Genomic DNA, 11,442 nt, shown 5'->3' with positions numbered 1-11,442 from the left:
AGCCACTGCAGGAGGAAGGGCCCAGAGGAAAACTGCTGGGAGTGGGGCAGGGCAGAAGCCCACACCATGCATGCGTGCAGTGTTATTTAGAACCTTTTCTTTTGAAATGGAGAAGTGTTCATACCCAGGCATGTCTCTCAAACATTGATTCATCCAGCTTGGGCACAATAGAGATGTCGGCTGGTTAGCAGCAGGGGTGGGGGGCGGGGCCTCGGGAGATGCCACCTTCCTGGTACAGCAGGCATAGGGCCGGAAGTGCTGATACCTGCCCTGAGGCGGGTGCTGGGAACCAGGAACTGTATTCAGAGCTCAGGGATAGGTCTGAGATAGCGAGTGACCTGTGCCTTGAGTCACAGGAAAGTGAAAGGAGCAGGAAGCACCCTGGGCTAGTGGGGTTTTTGTTTTGTTTCGCTTTTGGCAGGGCCTCCCCACCACACCTGGAACAGTGTGACAGTTAAGTTGGCTGGAGGAATTGGGCGGCCCTCCTTCCCCACCTGCCATTTAGCTCCCCCTACTCAGATCCCTGGCAAAAGCATGGCCTGAGGCTGTGTGCGAAAGAGCAAAGAGAGACTCCATTCTCTACCCTCCTCCTCAGAGAGGGCAGTGTGCCCACAAAGGCCTGTGGGCCCAGTGTGTACTGGCCGGGAGGTGGGGACTGCAGGCGTGCCTCTGCTGCCTGAGCCTCTTCCTTGGGGCACGCGCTCTTTGTGATGCTGTGGTGTGCCAAGGTGTGGTAGGAGCAGGGTGGGATTCAGGGTCTCTGGAAGGAAATGGGACCTTCTTCCCTCCTATCCTACTTTTCCCCATAGTCTGCAGTTTGGAGGCAGAGATCAGGACAAATCCTAATTCTATTACTAAGGCTAAGTTCTGATCATGATAGGTGGAAACTGGAACTCAGAAGGACCCTGAAGTTGGTATGAAGGAAGGGCAGGGGTCCAGAGGTGGTAGTGGTTATCTATTTCTCTGTAATAAACTAACAAAAGCAGAGTTGCTTCACCAACAAACGTTTATTATCTCAGTTTCTTGGGGTCAGGAATCCAGGTGTGGCTTAGCCAGGTGCCCCCAGGCTTAAGGCCTTTCATTTATTATCTCAGTTTCTTGGGGTCAGGAATCCAGGTGTGGCTTAGCCAGGTGCCCCCAGGCTGAAGGCCTTTCATGGGGAGGCGGGGCACTACTGCCATTGGCCAAGGCCGTCCTCTCAGCTGAAGGCTCAACTGGTGGAGAATCCAGTTCTGAGCTCACTCTTGCAGTTACCGACAGGAGTCAGTTCCAGTCCAGTTGGCTGGAGCCCTCCCCTGCGTCACAGGGCATTTCAACAGGGCAACTAGCTTCCTACAGAGCAGGTAAGGTGGAGGAGGGTGCCTGAAAGGAGCAGCCTGTCACTTTGGCCATCTTCTCTTTTCCAGAATCACATCAGGAAGTCCAGCTCACACTCAAAGGCGTGAATAGCAGGAGGCCATCTCAAAGGCTGTCAGGGTCTAGGCTGGGACCTGAACAGTGAAGAGAAATTGACTAGAAGAGGGGGGGTGGGGGTGGGGAGTGGCCGGTAGGGGGTGCTGCAGCTGTAACTCAGTGTGGCTGTGGGGAAAGTGCCTTCCATGGGAGGAGAGGTGTGGTAGAGAGACCAGCAGGGCCCAGAGGGTGCGTAACCTTTTAACCCAGGTTTGTGAAGGTGAACTTTATCCTGGGAGGATGGAAAACTTAAAGCTGGAGACTAAAACTGATTACACTGTGGGGAGAATGAGGCAGGCCATTGGGGAATTTTGATCTAAGGAGTGACTGAAGGGACAAAATGGAGTCTAGAGATTCGAAGGAGCTGGAATTTGTGAGGCTGAGAGACTGACTGTCGCCACCTGGTAGGATGCAAGTTCAGCAGAGTCTCTGGTATCCCCAGGTTTCTCCTTGAAAAACTTGGGAGAGCCTTTCTCTGAGATATGAAACCATGGGACAAACATGGTGAGGAGCTCAATATTTGAAAAACAGGGAGTGTGAGGTGCTTTGTGAGAGTAGGTGCTCTCTAGGCAGCTGACGTGGGCATCTGGAGGGCTTCCCACAGAAAGAGTGAGAGATGCAGATTAGAGAACAGTAAGCACCCAAATGCTGATCAATGATCGATCGTGGGAGTGGATAATATGCCCACTAGAGTTTCCAGGATACCTTAAGCAGCAACAGTGCTTCAAAAGACAGTACAAGAAGAGAGGCCAGTGAACAACAGAAAGTCCCAAATATGCTGCCAGGAAGGAAAACCAGGAGTCATAGGAACCAGAGAGAACACAGGGCAGTAAGTGTCAAGCAAGGACTGCAGAGCCTGGAGAGCTGTAGCCTGGGCCAAGTGGGGAGAGAGGTGAAAAGGAATGTTCTCCAGAAATGCAAATTGATTTAATATTTTAGAAGTTAAAGCTGCCATTTCAAAATCCCATTTTAAAAGACAAACAGAATAGATAAACATTTAGGTATCAGTTCCCTAAAAGATCACCGAGGAGGCTTAAAAAAAAAACCAAAAACCAGTTCCAGGGGATGTCCCAACCCTATAAAATTAGTCTCTCAAAAAGGAGGCAGGGGCAACTGTAATTTTTTTTCTAAAAGTAGCGAAGTGATTTTGAAGTGTGACAAGATTTTGAAATCACTCATTTAAACCTCTAAGAACTGCTGGTTCATATTTGGCCTAAGCTCTTTCAGAAGAATTAAAGTGACAGAAAAATTCGTAGATTGCTGAACTGTGAGAAGCTGATTGTTAAATTTAAGACTTTAATAGGAAATTTAAAGCAATCAAGAAAATAAACTCCCCCACAAAGCTAATTAAAAAAAACAACCCCATCAACTATAAAACACATCTTGTATGTTTATTATCAAGAAAAATGCTAATGATGGCAATTAAGACTATAAATTTAGTTGCGAGTAAATGAGAGCTAGTTTAGTAAATAAAACTGCCTGTAAACATTTGTAAAATAGTTCTCCTCCTCCGTATGGTTTGTAAAAGAACCTGATGGACCTCTAAAGAGCTGGAGCTGGTTCCTGGCTCTAGCAGGGTGGGAAGTCCTCATTGTTTCATAAACCAAGAAAAGCTCCCCGGCTCGTGGTTGCCTCTTCTCTTGGAAAACCACAAGCTCCCTTCTCAGCACTCTGAGAGCAGCCTGGGTGCATGGCTCCCTCTACTTCCTTACCGCTTTCCTTTGTCCCTGGAGATTTAACTGTGAGCCTCCAAAGTGCTTTAAAAGCCCCTTCCAGGTCCTTTGGGGACCACTGTCCTCATAAGTTCCACAACCAAAGAGCAGCCTTTCACATACAAAGTCTCTAGACCCCACCTTGGGCCCCTCCAGACTGGCAACAGACCCCCAAGGACTTACCTCCCATCTTCTGGAAACATGTTTCACAGTTCACCACTCACCCCTCCCCTTTCTCCAGGACTTTAACTTAAAATAGTTTCCCCACTTCTACCTTCTCTTGCTGTCCTTAAAGACACATATATTGGTTTTTCATTAGTTTTAAAATATTAACTCATCAGGAAATGAAAGTAGCAGAGGGAAAGGCATAAATCGCAGCTCCCCTCCCTGGCCCAGGGGGAGCCTCTCTAGGAAGGCTCAGATGTTTACATCTTCAGGTCAAATTGCTCCAAACAATGGTTGCCCTTAGGTTTCCCCTCTCGGGGCAGAAGGTGCCTAATTTCACTGGTCGTCTACCGCACACCAGCTTGCTGGGAAGCTGACTCATTCTTGCACGGCTGGAGGGGTTCTGAATCTAGAGACTTAAATGTGTGCATACCCTTCACAGTAATCCCACATCGAGGAAAATATCCTAAGGAAATAATCGAGATGCAGCCAAAGATTTATGAACAAAGAATATTCAGGGCAAAGACATAACTGAGAAAAATTGGAAAAGACAGACGTACGTGCCTCCCAGGTGGGGCTTGGCTCCACAAACCTTCCAGCACCTCGATGGTGGATGGGGGCGCGCCCAGCCACGCGGTCATTCAGCTGGCAAACGTTTACTAGGTACTCTGCATTAGGCACTTGGCTGGGTAAATAAAACAGGTTAGGTTCCCGCCCCCTCCCCGCCCGAAGATGCACTCGACTAAAATTCATGAGCTAAAACAATTCTAAAATTATTTACACTGTGTTTTTTTGGGGGAAGCCGATTACACACTGTATCACCCCCGACTCTTTCAACCCCTGCCATAAGCAGTTACCAAATCCGAATATTTTTTCCTTCAGTGGCTCTCCCTAACCGACCTCTTCATTCCTTTTCAAAAGCAGATCCTAAGGCTCTGAGGTAACCTGATAACAGCGGAAAGAACACCCACATGGAAGTCTTCCGATTGGTTTCTAATTTCAGGAAGTTGCCGACTTTGGGCAAATCACGTCACCTCTGGGACTGTTTCTTTCTTTTTAACCTTGTATTTTGTATTGGTGTATAACCTGGTTAACAAACAGTGTTGTGATAGTTTCAGGTGAACAGCGAAGGAATTCAGCCTGACATATACATGTATCCATTCTCCCGGGATTGTTTCTAATCAAAATAAAAGGCTGGCCTTCATCTTTCTCGGAGTCCAGTAATTTTTGACTCTATGACAGAACCATCCGTAGATGAGGAAGTCTCAGCCCGTGGCTAAAAGGAGGGGGAGGCAGGGAACCCCTTGAGGATCTGCGCATTTCTGTCTAGGGAGTTCCAGAACACCGACAAGGTAAGGGGCCGCCTCCGTGGAAGGGGGGCGAAAGTCTAGAAGTAGGCGGGCCTGTGTCGGGGGAGGCCGGGAGGTTGCGCAGGCCCCGCCCAGGCCCCGCCCAGGCCAGCGCTCTGCGCGCCGCTCTCCTGCCTCTGAGCCGACTCCAGGCCCACGAGGTTGGTAAGCAGGCAACGTCCTTCCTTCCAGTTGTTATTTAATATTAATAAAGAACAGCTCATAATTATTGGGTGCTTCCAGGTGCAAAACAGTGTGTCGGTGGTTTAGTTACCTCACAACCAAAGTACCAGGTTCATTCTGCTAATTCCCATTCTTAGGGCAAAACGGAGGCTTAGGAAGTTTACAAGATTGATAGAAGTTACGCGGGTAGTCGTAGGGTCCAGGGCTCTTCACTTGCATACTGCCCAGTCTGCCTCTTTTCCCGAGAGGGCAGTAAGACAGTCTTCGTTTTACCCCTCTTTCCTGCTTGAGAAAACTGGAACTCGGGTCATTACGTTGGTGAGAATTTGTTGACTACCAACCCGGAGACTGGGTGGCCGAAGTTTAGGAAGTTTACGGCTCATCTTGGAATCTGTTGAAGCCCCCTGCTTTCAGTAAGAACCCCCTTCCTCCCGGCCCCTCGTCCCCCACAGCCTTTCCCTGTCCGGTTAAGGTGAAGGGTCAGCTCTGAAAGGACAGTCAGGAAGGAATAATCCTCATCTCTTCCAAAGGAGAAAGAAATTTGCAACCCAGAGGAGCTCTGCTCTCGCTCAGTTTGTGCTCTGACCCTTAAGATCTGGTCTGAGAAATTTCCTGTGACGTGTTACGGTTTGTTGCTACTAAGCAGTATGGAGTTTTGACATTAAGGTCTACATAATTCAGGAATCTAGATTCTATGAGCTCCTTGAAATTGTACTGAAAAGTAGCTTGTGCATAGGTGTTTTTTTCTAGGGGGAGTATTTATAGCTCTCCTTGGATTCTCAGAGGGGCTTACAGCTGCCCAAAGGTTAAGAACTCCAAGTGACATGTGGGTGCTGCTAAAGGGGAACAGTGATGCAAATCCTGCGGGAGTGGACAAGGGAGAAGGGAGGCTGGAGGAGAGGGGTATTCAGGTATTCGCAGAGGCAGGATTCTGGTATTGGGGATGGGGGAGCTGACATTTCTTGCACTCTTACTGTGTGCCAGGCATTGTTCTAGACCAAAATTTACAAGGATTAGTTCATTCTTATAACAACCTTATGAGGTAAATAAGATTATTGTTCTGGCTTTGGAGATTCATTCATTTAATAAATATTTATTGAGCGCTGTGTGTCAGGCACTGTTCCCAGAGCTACAGCAATTAACAAAACAGTCAAAAATGCTTCCTTTGTGGAGCTTGCATTCCTGTGGGGAGACAGATGAGGAAACCAGGTTCCCAGAGAGTTAAGTGATAAACAAGGGTCTTCAGCTAGTAAGCAGCAGAGATTTGAACTGAGGCAGTATGGCACCAGAAGCTGTACCACTTTATTTTTTTTAAAGGAATGGTTAATAATTTCAAACAATTGAAAGCTTAAATTTTCTGTGCAACAGAAAATCCCCAAACCTAAAAGGAAAGTGAGAAAATTCTGACATCATATAGAGCAAAGAATAGCTCCAAAATGTTTTTAAACTATAAGTCAAAGCCGCACATTAAAAATGAACGGGAAAAGGTTACTAAAATAACTCAGAAGAGGAAATACACAATCAATAATGTTGAACACTGGCTTCCTGAATTATCATCAAAACTTTCTGTTTATTGCTTGCACAGTAAGGAAGAGCTTTACTTTGGCAGAGTCTTAGTAACCTGTCAGAGGGCAAAGGGTGGAGACTGGATATTTACTGAAGTTTTGGAGATTGGTCTAAGGCAGAACTTTCCACGGGGAAAGGGGCTTGGTTAAGTTTGGGTAGGATCATGATACAGTAATTTGGGATTAATGGACACAGTCCTGCAAGGGTTTTAAGGAAAGAAGATTAAAGAGTCACTACAACATGCAAAGAGTCGGACACAACTGAGCGACTGAACTGGCTGACTGACACATGCCAGAGACATTACTTTGTCACCAAAGGTCTGTCTAGTCAAGGCTATGGTTTTTCCAGTAGTCATGTATGGATGTGACAGTTGGACTATAAAGAAAGCTGAGCGCCAAAGAATTGATGCTTTTGAACTGTGGTGTTGGAGAAGGCTCTTGAGAGTCCCTTGGATTGCAAGGAGATCCAACCAGTCCATCCTAAAGGAGATCAGTCCTGGATGTTGATTGGAAGAACTGATGTTGAAGCTGAAACTCCAAAAGTTTGGGCACATGATGTGAAGAGCTGACTCATCTGAAAAGACCCTGATGCTGGGAAAGATTGAGGGCACGAGGAGAACCAAACGACAGAGGATGAGATGATTGGATGGCATCACTGACTCAATGGACATGGGTTTGGGTGGACTCTGGGAGTTGGTGACGGACAGGGAGGCCTGGCGTGCTGTGGTTCATGGGTTTGCAAAGAGTCAGACACGACTGAGCAACTGAACTGAACTGACAACATGCCAAGTAGAAACTTAGAAGCAAAAATGCAGGTTGTCTTTTTTGAAAGAATGTATAACTGTGACTGCAATTGTATGCCTGCAATTCTTTATGCTAGTGCTTGTTGGGTTTGTCTAGATTTACCTGACCTCTTCTAGCCTTTGGCAACAATGCCTTCAGTGCTTGTGGATAAACAAGTGATGAAACTAAGAAGCTTATAGAATGAGGTAGAAGGGAATGACTGATAAATCAAGTTATTGGGTTTTTCCTTTGTTTAAAATCACATTTTAATTATATGTGTATTTTCAACTTTTCAGTTATATTTTTTTAAAAAAACCTTGAGGTGTCATTGACATTCAACAAGTTTCATATACTTAAAGTATGCAATTTTAACATGAGTATGTATTCATGAAACTTATCACTGCAATTAAGATTATGAATATATCTGTTACCTCCAAAGTCTCCTTGGGCTTCTGTCAACCCCTCCCTCCAGGCCCCTCTCCAAGCAGCAACTGATTGTCTTTTGTCCTACAGGTTATTTGCATGGCTTTTTTTTTTTAATTGTTTGCATCTGTGTTGTTGCATGTATTAATAGTTTACTGCTTTTTATTTCTGAATAGTATTTCATTGTATGGATATACCACAAATTATTTATCCACTCATTTGTTGATTATATGGTTGATTCCAGTTTTGGGCTATTACAAATGAAACTGTGATTAACATTCATGTGCAAGTGTTTTTGTAGACATATGATTTTATTTCCTTTCAGTAATTAATTACTTCTTAATAGAATGGCTGGATCATACTATTGGTATATGTCAAAGTTTTTAAGAAACTGTCAAACTGTTTTCCAATGTAGTTGTACTATTTTACATTGCTGTCAGCAGTCTATGAAAATTCCAGTTATTATACATCCTTTTCCATTATTTGGTCTGGCCAGTCCTTTTGATTTTAGCCATCCTCAGAGGCGTGCAATGGTATCTTATTTTAATTTGCATTTCTGAGATAATTAATGATGCTGAGCATCTTTTTGTGTGCTTTTTGCCATCAATATGTCAGGAGGGCTTCCTGGTGGGTCAGATGGTAAAGAATCTGTCTGCAGTTCTGGAGACTGGGGTTCAATCCCTGGGTCGGGAAGATCCCCTGGAGAAGGGAGTGGCAACCCACTCCAGTATTCTTGCCTGGAGAATTCTATGGACAGAGGAGCCTGGTGGGCTATAGTCCATGGGGTTGCAAAGAGTTGGGCACGACTGAACAATTAACACAAACAAAAAATATCTTCTTTGGTGAAGTATTCTTTCAAATCAGTTGTCACTTTTTGTTGTTGTTGGACTCTATTGCATTTTGAGAGTTCTTATGTATGTTGGATACAAGTCCTTTATCATATATGTGATTTGCTAATGTTCTCCTAACCTGTGGGTTATTTTTGCATTCTTCTAAAAGTATCTTCCAAAAAGTGTACATTTGGGCAGAGACTACTTAGTCTGGGGCCTGGCAGATTTGTTCTCATCTCCTTTCAGATCAAAGGCCTTTGCCACAAATATGCTCCTTGGTTAGCCCAAGAAACATACCGGGTTTCTTTCCTTGTATTTATTGGAGCTGGAGGTACTGTAGCAGCACTGTATGCCTTGTATCTGGCATTGTTCAATCAGTTGGAACAGAGAGAATAAGCCAGAAGAAACTGAATCCTAGTGATCAATGTAAGTTCTATTCAGTGAATGTGGATTACAGTAAGCTGAAGAAAGAAGGTCCAGACTTCCAAATGAAATGTTTGACTATAAAGCTGCTTAGAATGAAGGTCTTCCAGAAGCCATTTGTAAAATTTTCTATTTAACCAGGAAATATTTCCCCTTTAAATGTATGAAATCATGATTGTGTATTGTGTTGAGGGTTTACACTGATTAATACATGTCTGAAACTTGAACAAAAAGCATACAGACATTCTTAATTTTTGTTTAGTCAAATTTATCAGTTTTAAGGACTGTATTTATTTGTCATATCAGAAATCTTTGCCTAACCCAAGGTCATTTACTCTATATTCTATCAATTTTTTAATTTTAAAATTTACATTTATATCTGTGATCCATTTTGAGTTGATTTAAAATATATGCTGTGAGGTGTGGATCAAACTTCCATTTCTTTTGCATGTAGTTATTCAATTGTTCCAGGACCATTCACTGAAAAGACTATCCTTTCGACACTTAACAACCCTTATAACTTTGTTGAGCAATTGAGCATGTATGTGTGAGTGTGTTACCAGACTTTTTGTTCAGTTGACCTGAATTTGTCTAGCTTTACCTTAATTTCCCCCACACTGTATTAATCACTGTAGCTTTAAGTATAAGCACTAAAGGGTTCCCAGGTGGTGCTAGTGGTAAAGAATCCACCCACCAATGCAGGAGATGAATCCCTGGGTCTGGAAGATCCTCCGGAGTAGGAAATGGGACCCCACTCCAGTATTCTTGCCTGGAAAATTCCGTGGGCAGAGGAGCCTGGCAGCTTACAGTCCACTGGGCCGCAAAGAGTTGGACATGACTGAGTGACAGGGCACACACAAACAAGCCCCTACATATGAACCTTCAAGTTACAGACTTTCAAAGAAAGAGCGTTCTGTCAGCATCAGGCATGAGTGAAATGGCCCTTTCTCTCCTATTGCTGATGATCCTTCAGCTTTACCATCTCCCACCTTCTCTCCCTCCTATAGTCACTAACTCTTCTTGCTTATTCACTTAATGCCAGCCTCTGTATGCCAGCTATTGTACTGTACTACTGCACTTTTCAAAGTGCTGTACTGTAAGATTAATGTTTTATTTTTGTTTTTATGTATTATTTATGTTAAAAGTATTATAAACCTATTACAGTATAATACTATATAGCCAATTGTGTTAGCTGGGCACCTAGGCTAACTTTGTTGAACTTACAAACAAATTGGACTTATGAATGTGCTTTTAATATGGAACTCGTTCATATGTAGGGGATTCACTGTATTGAAATCAGGTAGTGTAAGTCTTCCAAGTTTTTTTTTTTTAATCAATTTCCATATTATTTAGGCTCTTTTAGGGCTTTCAAATTCCATAAATTTTAGGATCAGTTTAAGTTCTGTGAAAACGATTGCCGGGAGTTTGAATAGGTTGTGTTGACTCTATAGATCAATTTAGGGAGAATTGACATCTTAATGTATATTGAATCTTCTGATCTAGGACTACACTATAGTTTTACATGTATTTAGGACTTAAGCTTTCCTCAGTAGTTTTCAGTGAGTCTTGGCCATTTTTTGTAAAATTTATCCCCAAGTATCTCAGATTTGTAATGCTGTTGCATATAGAAATGCAATTGATTTTTGTACCTTGACTATGTATCTTCTGACCTTGCTAATCTTACTCACTAGCATCAGTAAGTTTTTAGTAAATTCCATAGGATTGTCTGTTGATAAATGGACAGTCATTAATCATCTGTGAATAAAGACAATTTTACTTCTTTCTTTCCAATCTTTATGCCTTTTCTTTTTATTTTATTGCACTGATTAGAAACTACATTACAATGTTGAATAGAAGTGTTAAGAGTGGATGTCTTTGCCTGTTCTTGATCTTATGGGGGAAGCACTCACTATTTACATAAAGGATGATGTTAGCTGTAGATTTTTGCAGATGACTTTCAGCATTTTCTAACCTATGAACCCAGTATGTCTGATGTGAGGAAGTCTGCTGAGTTTTTTTTCCTAAACCTTGAATTAACAGTAGAATTTGTCAGTTTTTTTGCCTCTATTGGGATGAGCCTATAACTTGCTTTTATTTTTTTAGTCTGTAAGTATGGTGAATTATATTGCTTGATTGAATGTTAACCCAACCTTGCTTTCCCTAATAGACCCCAATTAGTCATGACATATTATTTGTATCATAGAATTTGAATTAATATTTTGTTAAGAATTTTAACATCTACCTTCATAAGAGTTCTTGGTCTGTATTTTTCTTTTCTTGTAATTTGTTTGGTATTGGTATCAGGGCAATGCTGACTCATGGGATGTGTTGGGAAGTATTACCTTGTCCTGGGCTGAATTGTATCCTCTCAGAATTCATGTGTTGAAATCCTAACCCCCAGTACCTCAGATTCTGACAGTATTTGGAGATAAGGTCTTTAAAGAGGTAGGTTGAAATGAAGTCATTAGGGTTGGCCCTAATCCAATATGACTGGACTTAGAGGAAGAGGAAATTAGGACCCAGACATCTACTGAGAGAAGACCATATGAGGAGAGAG

This window comes from Capricornis sumatraensis, chromosome 4 (genome assembly GCF_032405125.1).
Source record: "Capricornis sumatraensis isolate serow.1 chromosome 4, serow.2, whole genome shotgun sequence".
In the NCBI taxonomy this organism is placed as follows: domain Eukaryota; kingdom Metazoa; phylum Chordata; class Mammalia; order Artiodactyla; family Bovidae; genus Capricornis; species Capricornis sumatraensis.
The sequence above is the reverse complement of the archived record's forward strand: the minus strand, read 5'-3'. Positions refer to the sequence as shown.